Consider the following 15,403-nt stretch of genomic DNA (forward strand, 5'->3'; position numbering starts at 1 on the left):
ATGAACAATGGAGACTGCAAAGAAGAAAGCTGTAGGTGGGATCGGTGTATTGGCGGATGGCTGCAGCAACACAACCATGAGGACTTTGAGTTGGATAGCAGACGCGCTATCCGACGCTAGCCACTGACCGCATCTATGATCGGGTGAAGTCCTTTGTCGCGCCGTCGATCGCTGGAACACAGGTGAGCACAGGTGTTGATGAGCAGATGAGGGCTGGCGTAGGTGGAGCGCTAATGTTTTTATCATAGCTCTGACGAGGTCCCGTAGCTAAGTTAGCTTCAATGGCGTCGTTAGCAACAGCATTGCTAGGCTTCGACAGGCGGCACAGCATTAACCGTGTGGTTACAGGTCCAGTGTTTGGTTCGGTGTCTCCTGATAGTAGTATTGTTGATCTGCTGTCTATCCTTCCAGTCAGGGGTTTATTTCTTTTGTTTCTATCTGCATTTAAGCACGATGCTATCACGTTAGCTCCGTAGCTAAAGTGCTTCACCGATGTATTGTCGTGGAGCTAAAAGTCACTGTGAATGTCCATTTCGCGTTCTCGACTCTCATTTTCAAGAGGATATAGTATCCGAGGTGGTTTAAAATACAAATCCGTGATCCACAATAGAAAAAGGAGAAAGTGTGGAATCCAATGAGCCATTTTACCTAAGTTACAGTCAGAGCGAAAAAAGATACGTCCTGCACTGCACTCTAGTCCTTCACTCTCACGTTCCTCATCCACAAATCTTTCATCCTCGCTCAAATTAATGGGGTAATAGTCACTTTCTCGGTCCGAATCGTTGAGGAGCCCTTCAACCTGCGACGTCACGCTACTTCCGGTACAGGCAGGGCTTTTTTTTATCAGCGACCAAAAGTTGCGAACTTTATCGTTGATGTTCTCTACTAAATCCTTTCAGCAAAAATATGGCAATATCGCGAAATGATCAAGTATGACACATAGAATGGATCTGCTAACCCCGTTTAAATAAAAAAAAAAAAATTTCAGTAGGCCTTTAACATTTCATATTCATATTTATGAGGACAGATGTTCATTTATCTGGGCCACCATTTTCCACCTGCAAGTTCCTGTGAGTCCTTGGCCATGTCAGGAGGACAGCGGCAGTCACCACACACCGACACCGGGGACCGAGGCGGCTGTCACAAGAAGCTCTCTTGGGTGGTAATATTAAATTGAGTGATAAAACAAGGGTCAAAGTATGTCATATCATTTGTGATATGCTGGCATGTTTGCATTCAAAACAGGGGTGTCCAGACTAGAGCCCACCGGCGTGGTCAGTTTGGCCCACAAGACGTCACCAGTCTAGTAAGGTATCCTCTATCTGACGGTATAATTGCTGCAAGTTTGCTGCCATCTTGTGGAAAACGTGAATAATTCAGGTCAATGACCATGAATTGTACATTGAAGTGTACACAGCACAGCAATTACTTGTATGACCCAATCCAGACAAACGTTCCCACTCGTGGCTCCAATAAACCCACACAAAAAGTCACCACGCATGCTCACACAAAACACAACCTGCTCACTGAACTTTGTGGATATTATTTTTAAAAAAATGTCCAAGCACCACACATAATTAAAAAATACACCCATTTGAATCCACTGCAATGCATGATGGGGAAATGCTAAAGACTCTCTCCACACTTATCCCATGTTGGGCACATTTTAGCTGCTTGATACTTCTGATTGGTTACAAAACATGAAGCGGTGAGGAGGAAGTTGCAGCGACTATATCTTTTTAAACACTGGACATACATCCATCTTCTTCCTCGCCTTCTTCCTGATGCCCGGCCATTTCTTTTCTATTTCAGTCGGCGGTTCCCGCAACCCACAGCAGTTTTGAGCGGCTGGCAATCGCTCCAAAGACGAGACAGAAGCACTTCCTACTTAATATGATTCACATATTTATGAGGGGGCGTGGCCTGGGCTTGCCATGTCAAGCCAAATCCTGAGATCAATGATCAGTTGATTGCAATGTCCCTGCAGGTGGGGCAAGTGGTTCCCGTGGCCCCCTGCTAGGCGGCCGACTTGAGTGGGGTGGCCTGTGGCGGGCCCCTCCGTGCTCTCTTGTGGGGCGGGGCGGTCTTCCCATCCGGCTGGCGGGAGTCTCTGGCTCCCGTCTTTCTCCCCGTGTGGGGTATGGTCTCTAACTGGCTTGGGGGATGGTTGTCTCCTGCTTCTCCCCTGCCTTGTCCTCTGCTGTCTGTCTACGGCCTGCCCCTAGCCTGCCCGGTGGCCTTGATTCTGGGGGTTCTGTCTCTGACCGGCTTGCCTGGGTAAAACACGGCACACTGATAAAGCTTAATCTAGTTTAACTATAACAATCTACAAGGTTAATATAGTTTGCTCCTCTTTCTTCCCCTCCATGTATTTACTTTCTTTTGTAAGTCACGTTTTGGGTCATCGACCGGAAGGCGGGGTACACCCTGGACAAGTTGCCACCTCATCGCGGATCCAACACAGCCAATGTACGTCAATGCACGCTAGCTGAACAAAACATCCACATTAGCTTAGTGTTACAGGTAACAAAGGAATAGTTTATTAAGTTATAATTAAGGCTGTCAAAAATGATATAATGCATGCGATTGATCACAGAAAAGATGACATTAATCATGTACGTACACCAATTAATCATGCAATTTATTTCTAATATAATCTAACAATTGAATTTAATTTCTGTTTGAATCTTGGGGTCTTTTTTAAGCGAATTCAAATTTTGCAAGCAAGTGAAACATCAAGTAATACTTGTGATTATTTATTATTCATCCAAATTCAAAAGTGTGATCAATCTAATTAAAAAATTAATAGTTTGACAGAATTACCTGTAGCGTATCTTACTAATAATGATTACATTTTGTACCATTTTTTCGAGGGCCAATAAAAAAAACAAGCTGTGAGCCCCTATTGACCCCCGAGCCGCACTTTAGACACCCCTGGCATGGATCATGTTTTGCCGATTGTTTTCGAGACGCCTTTTCGACTGTCCTTTGAAAACGAGCCATTTTGAAAAAGCGGGCCCTATCAGAGCTCCTCCTGGCTCCGCCCCCTCCAGCTGATACTGAGCCATGTTGGAGTTTTAGCAAAACCCTGAAAATGGTGCACAATACTATAAAATTCATCATCCGTCATCAAAAATGTGGATCTTGTTTATCTAAATTGATTCATCATTTTCAAAAAAAATGTAAATATTTTGAAAATGTGGAAGCTGTAACCTGTTGTGAAGAAGTTTCATTACAAAAATGATACCAAATAATACATTGCGAGAATTGAATTACATCGAGAATGAATTCTGAATCAAATCGTGCCCCCAGGAATCTGACTTGCATCCAATAGTTAGGTGCCCAAAGATTCACAAACAGAGGGTTTGAACATCCAGCCGTAAAAGTAGGAGCCAGTCTGAAATGGCAATCCCGGACAAGCCCCCAATTGTGTCACAGTCCCTGTCACCCTCGTGTAGGACAAGGAGACACGGTGAACACATAAAATATGGACTTGTTAATGATAAACCGTTTATCTTGCAGCTCGCCAAAGTCAGGCGGTGAGCGCGGCCTTCAGAGTCGGGCAGCGAGAGAGAGAGAAACCTTCCGGCTGCACTTGCAGATTTTCTCTCCTGGGCTCTGCTCGGCCGTCCAAAAAGGAAAGAATAAACGCAGGAAAACCTCATTGGAGGAGTAGCCCCAGCCCCCCAACAGCCATCCTTGTACACTGCACAGTAGGTACACCCAATTCTTGACGTACTACCGGGTACCCATGCACCCAAAATCAAACCGTGACATATTCCTATGCCTGTGTTGCCCGTGACATCACTTCCTGTCGCAGACTCGCCAAAACACTTGGCGGACAAACGGGTGTCACCATGCATGATTTAATAATGATGTTAAATCTTAAATGTGTTTGTGATCAACTTTGACACATTTCTCAATTGTTACATATTGAAAAAATGTCACTACAAAATGTTGCTGCTGCACTTTTTAATAAAATAGAACATTTTGGTGCAACAAAATCAAAATTGATGCCCTCGTTAGAAAAACCATCCCATCTAATATTTAGATTTTTACCACAACATTTTGTAAGAACAGAAATTGGTATTAAATTATATAAATGTATATTTTTTTTATATTTGCTATTTGTTAATTTTTTTTTAAATGTTGCACCCATATTTGAACTTTTGCTGTAAAATTCAACCAACCACAAATTTTTCACACATTGTGGAATAAACCTTTGTAATCATTTGTTGCATTTTTTTAAAAAAAAAAATGTTCTCGTGGCAACAAAAGCAAAAAGGAGTCGGAGGAAGCAGAGCTTTTTGAAACCTACCCCTTTTTCACTTCATAGACATTTTTAACACGTATGTTCACCTCCTGTTCCCAATTTCTGCACAACTGACAACAATTCTCTGACAGTAAGACCGAGTTAAGTCAGTTATGATTTGCATCATGACACCAATTATATCTTTTCATCAATAAGTCCGTATAAATCTTTTTTATTGTACTTTGTCAACACTTTTGAACCACTTTATTAGCAATGTATTAGTCATTTCATTCCACATACGGATGTGCTCAAGGTTTCAAGTGTTGTACGTGCATACAAATGTTTTCAATGCGATTGATCACAGAAAAGATGACATTAATCATGTACGTACACCAATTAATATATATATATATATATATATATATATATATATATATATATATATATATATATATATATATATATATATATATATATATATATATATATATATATATATATATATATATATATATATATATATATATATATATATATATATAAATGCATATATAATTTATTCTGATTGTATCGCACATGATATCACACGCAAGAAAACACGCCGCAGGACGGCTTGTGTCGCACATGATATCACACGAAAGCAAACACGCTGCAGGACTGCTTGTATCGCACATGATATCACACACAGGTAAACACGCTGCAGGACTGCTCGTATCGCACATGATATCACACACAAGTAAACACGCCGCAGGACTGCTTGTATCGCACATGATATCATCACAAGTAAACACTCTGCAGGACTGCTTGTATCGCACATGATATCACACACAGGTAAACACGCTGCAGGACTGCTCGTATCGCACATGATATCACACACAAGTAAACACGCCGCAGGACTGCTTGTATCGCACATGATATCATCACAAGTAAACACTCTGCAGGACTGCTAGTGTCGCACATGACATCACACACAAGTAAACACGCTGCAGGACTGCTTGTGTCGCACATGATATCACACGCAAGCAAACACTCTGCAGGACTGCTTGTATCGCACATGATATCACACGCAAGCAAACACGCTGCAGGACTACTCGTGTCGCACATGATATCACACACGAGTAAACACGCTGCAGGACTGCTTGTGTCGCACATGATATCACACGCAAGCAAACACTCTGCAGGACTGCTTGTATCGCACATGACATCACACACAAGTAAACACGCTGCAGGACTGCTTGTGTCGCACATGATATCACACGCAAGCAAACACTCTGCAGGACTGCTTGTATCGCACATGATATCACACGCAAGCAAACACGCTGCAGGACTACTCGTGTCGCACATGATATCACACACGAGTAAACACTCCGCAGGACTGCTTGTGTCGCACATGATATCAGACGCAAGTAAACACTCTGCAGGACTGTTCATGGTATCACACACAGGTAAACACGCTGCAGGACTGCTTGTATCGCACATTATATCACACACAAGTACTCACGCTGCAGGACTGCTTGTGTCGCACATGATATCAGACGCAAGTAAACACTCTGCAGGACTGTTCATGTTGCACTTGATATCACACACAGGTAAACACGCTGCAGGACTGCTCGTATCGCACATGATATCACACGCAAGCAAACACTCCGCAGGACTGCTTGTGTCGCACATGATATCACACACAGGTAAACACGCTGCAGGACTGCTTGAATCGCACATGATATCACACACAAGTAAACACGCTGCAGGACTGCTTGTGTCGCACATGATATCACGCGCAAGAAAACACGCCGCAGGACGGCTTGTGTCGCACATGATATCACACACAAGTAAACACGCTGCAGGACTGCTTGTGTCGCACATGATATCATACGCAAGTAAACACTCTGCAGGACTGTTCATGTTGCACATGATATCACACACAAGTAAACACGCTGCAGGACTGCTCGTATCGCACATGATATCACACACAAGTAAACACGGCGCAGGACTGATTGTATCGCACATGATATCACACGCACGTAAACACTCTGCAGGAATGCTCGTATCACACATGATATCACACACAAGTAAACGCATTTTAGATCATTTTTCTGTCAAAATGGAGATTGATAGTAAAGTACTTTATTGAGGCTCATCTTTTCCAGGCTTTCACGGGCCGTATAAAATGTTGTGGCCTTGAGTTTGACCCGCGTGCACTGAACTATAAAGTTCAGTCGAGGGCCACATTTTGAGCCCTCCGTACTAAATGAACGTGTTGGTAAAAAAAAATAAAAAAAACATGGCGATACTTTAAGTCTAATGAGTACAGTAGATTTTAGCGAGCGCCAGAACATAGTTCTGCATTTGCTCCTTCAGTCTGCATGTGTCCTTGGTCTTGTCTTTGTCCCGCTTCCAGTCGGTGCCGTCCCCGCAGACACTAGCGAGTCCTAAATCCTCCCACTTGTTGTCACCGACGTATCGCTTTTCACGGGCTTGTATTTTGCCTCGTGCGTTGGGTTCGCTTCACAGAAAAGGTCTTATTTTTTTTTCCTTCATGTTTGGACAAAGTCAGGGAATCGGTTGTCCCTCATGACTCACAGAAACCTTGGCGGGAAGTCCGCCACTGACAAGCGAGCGCAGCCTTGTTGCGGCAAATATGTCGGACATAAACAATATTTCACCGGCACGCTGCCTCTCCTCGCGTCGCCTTCAAACACGACACTTTTATGTCTCCGCGCAAATGATGCTTGCAAAATTGTGCACTTTGCTGTTGACCTGCTGCCAAGGTGTGTGTGTGTGTGTGTGTGTGTGTGTGTGTGTGTGTGTGTGTGTGTGTGTGTGTGTGTGTGTGTGTGTGTGTGTGTGTGTGTGTGTGTGTGTGTGTGTGTGTGTGTGTGTGTGTGGGTGTGTGTGTGTGTGTCATGCAGCACTGCAAATGTAAAACCCTAAAAAAAAAAAAGAGTGACAACACAAAGAAAGGAAGCAAAGACTCACACTTGAACTCCTGCTACACGATCTAGTGTCTGCAGGGTATAATAAACATGCAGTGTTCCGACACAATCAATCATTATTCGGTGTATTCAATGCTTTTGGAAAAAGGTACGCTGGAGCCTATCCCCGCTGACTTCAGGTGGAATGCAAAAAAAAAAAAATGAAATATGTGTCCAATTTAAAAACATAACAAATAAAAATATAGGCCGTATACAATAGAATACATAAATGTTGTGTTAAAATTAGTCATTTTTAAAGTAGAAAAATATGTGTGTACATTTTCTACACATAAAAAGATACGTTTTTATTTGCAATAATTGTTTTGTGTATACAAGCGTGCCTGTTTTTAAAAAATAATAAAAACCTTACTAAAACCACAGTCATTAGAATGAGGAAGTATTTAATGTTAATTAATGTACTGTAATTTGAATTATGTCAACAAGATTTGCAGGCCTTGACACTATTGTATAATATAAGCCATTTTTCCAACATGTCCTGACATTAAAGAAAGCCCTCACTAAATTATACATTTTATTATAAGTTGTGGAGGGGGGCGTGGCCTGCAGGCCTGCCGCAGGACGGGGTGTGCAAGGACCGGCCTCGAAGACAGCGACAGATGAGTATATGGCCCAGGTGGGCCTTGTTATCTAATCACCTCTCTCCTTTATTAGCAGCAGCCGGTACGAGACACGTGTTTGGAGTTGGAGTGGGAGCCAGAGAGAGAGAGAGACACACAGACTCAGTTAAAGACATTTCGCTGAAAAGTAAAAGCCTTGCACTATTTTATGGAAATAAAATTGTGTTGTACCCCTGATCCGGGCTATATATATATATATATATATATATATATATATATATATATATATATATATATATATATATATATATATATATATATATATATATATATATATATATATATATATATATATATATATATATATATATATATATATATATATATATATAGTAAAGACTATACATATTAATTTGAATGATAGTTCAAGCCTGCAGAAAGGTAATGTCAATATAATGAAATGTATAATTTAGTGAGGGCTTTCTATATATATATATATATATATATATATATATATATATATATATATATATATATATATATATATATATATATATATATATATATATATATATATATATATATATATATATATATATATATATACATATATATATATATATATATATATATATATATATATATATATAAAATGTTTATCATATATATTTATCTTTTTTTACTATTTATATTACTATATTATTGTGTATGCACCTTAGGGGATCTACTCCAATTTCATTGTTCTTTTTTAACCTGTTCACTGTAATAATAACAAGAAAACTCTATTATATTATATATATATATATATATATATATATATATATATATATATATATATATATATATATATATATATATATATATATATATATATATATATATATATATATATATATATATATATATACGTTGGGTCAGGAAAAAAACAGGCTATTTCATCCCTACAAGCCTGTTTCGCAGATTTCCCTGCTCTTCAGGGGATTTTAAATAAATAATTAATCAAATCTTCCGAAGAGCAGGGAAACCTGCGAAACAGGCTTGTAGGGATGAAATAGCCTTTGTGTTTTTTCCTGACCCAACGTATATTCCGCTCTACCCCGGTATTGAGCACGGATAAACCACAGCAACATCGGCTGTATATATATATATATATATATATATATATATTATATATATATATATATATATATATATATATATATATATATATATATATATATATATATATATATATATATATATATATATATATATATATATATATATATATATATATATATATATATATATATATATATATATATATATATATATATACATATATATATATATATATATATATATATATATATATATATATATATATATATATATATATATATATATATATATATATAGGTCAGGAAAAAAACTCACGGAGGCTATTTCCTCCCCACAGGTCTTTAGAGATTAAATAGCCTTTTTTTCCTGACCCATATATATATATATATTTATATATAAATGTTTTTATCATATATTTATTTATTTGTATCTTTTTTTTTCATACGAACTAACAAAACTTATTTCGCTTTTTTTGTTTGGATTTTTTAATTTTTCTTATTTGTTCATCTTGTCGTGTGGAGGCCAACTCACTCTTATACGCTCATACACACTATTAAATATCCCGCATTTAGTTGTCGTATCGCACGTGTTTACAATCCCTAATGCTAATTGTCAGCGCCTCTATGGAATTTTCAGTGTAAATTAGCATCAAGCTAGCGCATTTGTTGAAATACCATTAAATTATGTTGAATGTCACAGAAAAAATAATATTGCCTATCTTATGTAAGTTCTTATTGATGTGTCGTCTTTCATTTCTGTATATATCATTTTCACACACTTTTCTTTCAAATAATTCCCCATTTGATTGTCCCTGAAATGTTTTGTTGTATTTAGAACTTTACCTCAAATTTAAACTGTATTGTTTTGTCATCAATTGTGAAATGGTTCACAAATTAACATGAAAAAAATGCTATTAATTGCATAATTTCTATAAATGATGTTGCCAAAGCATGGTTAGCAGTGATGGGTGTAAGACTTGAAATAGTCTCTAAACCAAAATAGGTTTTTATGATTGGATGTTTGGTAAAAGCGGAAGTAGAAGGGTGAATAGAAGAGTGAACCAGGGGCCGTACTTATCAAGCTTCTTAGAATTACTCCTAAGAAGTCTGCTAAGAGTTGACTTAAGAGTAAATAAATTCTTCGCTGAAAGCTGCACTTAAAAGTTAGTTATCAAGCGTCTTACTCACACTTTCAGCGAAGTGTAGGACTGAATCTTAAGTGTCACACTCAGAGCTGAATTACGACATTACTATGTGCCGTAAACGGAATTTTAGGTGACGTCATTTCTGTGTCCATAGAAATGACCAATCACGGAAGGGAATCCGTTGTCTAAGAATAAAGAAATATCTTGGAAATATTTAAGTGGACAATGGGAGTGTATATTTTGACAATAAACTACAAAATAATACAAAACAAACTAGTCCCCGCCGGCACTCACGCTACCGCTCCCTCTCTTCTATCGCCCACACACTCACTGACGTCACTCACCTCACGGCCACACACATACGCTACTGTCATAACATTTTCTTTCCAATTCATTAATTAGGCAACTAATTTGAAACTGGTGTGGGTGGCTCTATATATACTAGCCCACTGCAGACACATGCAGAAATCAACAAGGAATCGAAAAGTATTAAATCTGTGACAAAAATAATATCCGCTCTGTCTAAACGATACCGTTTGATCAGCTGCTCGTCATCAAAAAAAAAAAAAAACATTGTTCCGTTCCCTGAACAGTGCCATCCCCTGCTGGCAACTCCTAACCACTTAAGACACCTCTGAAGGTCTCTTAACTATCGTGGAGAGTAGGAGTGATTCTTAGACTTAAGAACGTTGATAAAAAGCTTTTATTCTTAAGTTTGAGAGTAGGACTAAATTTTGCAAATTCTCAGGACTTGAGTGTAAAATGGCACTCTAAGAAGCTTGATAAGTACGGCCCCAGAGCCCTAAGAGATACTGGTTTAGTAGCATTAGCCTCCATTACTAGCCATAACGGAGGAGGGTCGAATGCTTTACATTGCAGCCAAGATTTAAGAATTTTAATGTTGGTGGATCAGGAGAAAAACCTAAAGTTTGGTAGTGCTAATCCTCCTGACGATTTGGGTCTTTGTAAAATTGTTTACGTCATCTGTGAGTCTTTTTATTCCAAATGAAGTCTAAAATCGGACTTATGGAAGAAGGAGTAAGGGGGAAGAAGTGGTATACACTGCCAAGTGGGAAAATGGCGGAAGTACATCCATGTTGACAGAGTTCACACCAGCTCGATTGCAAGAGCAAAAAGCAATGGGCTCAGGGGGCAGCCCTGCCGTGTAGAACGGTAAAGGCGAAAATATTCGGATGTAATATTGTTTGTCCTGTTATTACCAAAGCCGACTCTCTCCAGGACATAAAGTAGACAGTTGCACTCTACTTGGTCAAAAGTATTTTCAGCATCCATTGATATCTCTTCAGTTTTAGGATCCGGCACATCCTACAATCTATCGAAGATACATCAAAGACGAGAAAAGGAGTGTCTGAACCCGCTTTGATCCGCATAAATAATAGAGGGGAGAATAGTGTCCAGAGGCAAAGCCAGCAGTTTGGATAGTCATTAAAGTCCACATCTGACAGTCTAGTAGGAGCATATCAAGTGCAAGAGGAGAGAAATTGAAGCTTGGTTGAGCGTTTGTGGGAGGCGGCCAGATTGAAACGATTCATTGTTTATGTCCAATAGCAAGGGGGCTAGCTTGTGCAATGACATTTTGAAAAAATTTAGAGGATAACTATCTGGCAACGGGGTCCCGCTTGTGTCGCACTTGATATTACACACAAGTAAATACGCTGCAGGACTGCTTGTATCACACATGATATCACACACAACTAAAAAATCTGCAGGACTGCTTGAATCACAGATGATATTACACAGAAGAAAACACTCTGGAAGGACTGCTTGTGTCGCACATGATATCACACACAACTAAAAATATGCAGGACTGCTTGAATCACAGATGATATTACACAGAAGAAAACACTCTGGAGGGACTGCTTGTATCGCACATGATATCACACACAACTAAAAAATCTGCAGGACTGCTTGAATCACAGATAATATTGCACAGAAGAAAACACTCTGGAGGGACTGCTTGTGTCGCACATGATATCACACATAACTAAAAACTCTGCAGGACTGCTTGAATCACAGATGATATTACACAGAAGAAAACACTCTGGAGGGACTGCTTGTGTCGCACATGATATCACACACAACTAAAAAATCTGCAGGACTGCTTGAATCACACATGATATTATACAGAAGAAAACACTCTGGAGGGACTGCTTGTGTCGCACATGATATCACACACAACTAAAAAATCTGCAGGACTGCTTGAATCACAGATGATATTACACAGAAGAAAACACTCTGGAGGGACTGCTTGTGTCGCACATGATATCACACACAACTAAAAAATCTGCAGGACTGCTTGAATCACAGATGATATTACACAGAAGAAAACACTCTGGAGGGACTGCTTGTGTCGCACATGATATCACACACAACTAAAAAATCTGCAGGACTGCTTGAATCACAGATGATATTACACAGAAGAAAACACTCTGGAGGGACTGCTTGTGTCGCACATGATATCACACACAAATAAAAAATCTGCAGGACTGCTTGAATCACAGATGATATTACACAGAAGAAAACACTCTGGAGGGACTGCTTGTGTCGCACATGATATCACACACAACTAAAAAATCTGCAGGACTGCTTGAATCACAGATGATATTACACAGAAGAAAACACTCTGGTGGGACTGCTTGTGTCGCACATGATATCACACACAACTAAAAAATAGGCAGGACTGCTTGAATCACAGATGATATTACACAGAAGAAAACACTCTGGAGGGACTGCTTGTATCACACATGATATCTCACACAACTAAAAACTCTGCAGGACTGCTTGAATCACAGATGATATTACACAGAAGAAAACACTCTGGAGCGACTGCTTGTGTCGCACATGATATCACACACAACTAAAAAATCTGCAGGACTGCTTGAATCACAGATGATATTACACAGAAGAAAACACTCTGGAGGGACTGCTTGTATCGCACATGATATAGCGCACACACCACTAAACACTCTGCAGGACTGCTTGTACCGCACATGATATCACACACAACTAAACACTCTGCAGGACTGCTTGTATTGCAGATAATATTACACAAAAGAAAACACTCTGGAGGGACTGCTTGTATCGCACATGATATCACACACAAGTAAACACTCTTGCGGGACTGCTTGTATTCACATAATATAACACGCACAACTAAACACTCTGCAAGACTGCTTGTATTGCACATGATATCACACACAAGTAAACGCTGTGTGTATCTTACATGATATCACACGCAAGTAAACACACTGTAGGTCTGCATGTATCGCACATGGTATCACACACAAGTAAACTCTGCAGGATTGCTTAATTTGCATATAAAATCACACACAAGTAAACACGATGCATGATTGCTTATATTGCACATGATATCACACACAAGTGAACACAATGCAGGACTGCTTGTATTGCACATGATATCATACACAAGTAAACGCTGTGTGTATCTTACATGATATCACACACAAGTAAACAGGCTGTGGGACTGCTTGGTTCGCACATGATATCACACACAAGTAAACACTGCAGGATTGCTTAATTTGCATATAAAATCACACACAAGTAAACACGATGCATGATTGCTTATATTGCACATGATATCACACACAAGTGAACACAATGCAGGACTGCTTGTATTGCACATGATATCACACACAAGTGAAAACACTGCAGGACTGCTTGTACCACACAAGATATCACACACAATTAAACACTCTGCAGGACTGCTCGTATCACACATGTTATTACACACAAGTAAACAAGCTACATAATTGATGATATTGCACATGATATCGCAGGCAAGTAAACATGCCACATAACTGCTTGTACCGCACATGATATCACACGCAAGTAAACATGCTGCATGAATGCTTATATTGCATATGATATCATACATAAGAAAACAAGCTACAAGACTGCCTGTATCACACACAATATCCCACACAAGTGAACAAGTTACATGACAGCTTGTATCGCACATGATATCACAAACAAGTAAACACGCTGTAGAATTGTTTGTTTCACACATGATGTCACACACAAGTAAACACGATGCATGACTGCTTATATTGCACCTGATATCACACACAATTGAACACGATGCAGGACTGCTACTATCGCACAATATATCACACGCAAGTAAACACTCTGCTGGACTGTTTGTATCACACATGATATCACACACAAAACAACACTCTGCAGGACTGCTTGTATCGCACAAGATATGACACGTAAGTAAACACAAGTTGATTTTACACACAAGTAAATACTCTACAGGATTGGTGATATTGCACATTATTTTGCACGCAAGTACACACGCCAAGGACTGCTTGTATCGCACATGATATCAAATGTAGGTAAACACGCTGCATGACTGCTGGTATTGCACATGATATCACAAGCAAGTAAACACGCCACAGGACTGCTTGTATCGCACATGATATCACACGCAAGTAAACACTCTGCTGGATTGCTTGTGTCGCACATGGTATCACACACAAGTAAACACGCTGCATGACGGTTTATACTGCACATGATATCACACACAATAAAATACTCCGCAGGACTGCTTGTGTCGCACATGATATCACACGCAAGTAAACACTCTGTATGACTGCTTGTATCACACATTATATGACACACAAGTAAACACGCTACATAACTGCTTGTATCACACATGATATTGCACACAAGTAAACACTCTGTGTTTGCAGCACTGCTTGTATCGCACATGATATCACACGCAAATAAACACGCCAGAAGACCACTTATATCGCACATGATATCACACGCAAGTAAACACGCTGCATGACTGCTTGTATCGCGCATGATATCACACGCAAGTAAACATGCCACAAGACTACTGGTATTGCACATGATATCACTCTCAAGTAAACACGCTACATGACTGCTTGTATCGCACATGATGCCACACATAAGTAAACTTTCTGCAGGACTGCTTGTATCGCACATTGTATCATACACAGGTAAACACGCTGCAGGACTGCTGGTATCGCACATGATATCTCACACAAGTAAACACTCTGCAGGACCCCATGTATCACACACAAGTAAACATTCTGCAGGACTGCTTGTATCACACATGATATCGCACACAAGTAAACATGCCACATGACTGCTTGTATCGCACATGGTATCACACAAAAGTAAACTTTCTGCAGAACGTCTTGTATCGCACATTATATCACAAACAGGTAAAGACGTTGCAGGACTGCTGGTATCGCACATGATATCTCACACAAGTAAACACTCTGCAGGACTACATGTATCACACACAAGTAAACACTCTGCAGGACTGCATGTATCAATTATGATA

Source organism: Entelurus aequoreus, linkage group LG17 (genome assembly GCF_033978785.1).
Source record: "Entelurus aequoreus isolate RoL-2023_Sb linkage group LG17, RoL_Eaeq_v1.1, whole genome shotgun sequence".
NCBI classification, from domain to species: Eukaryota; Metazoa; Chordata; class Actinopteri; order Syngnathiformes; family Syngnathidae; genus Entelurus; species Entelurus aequoreus.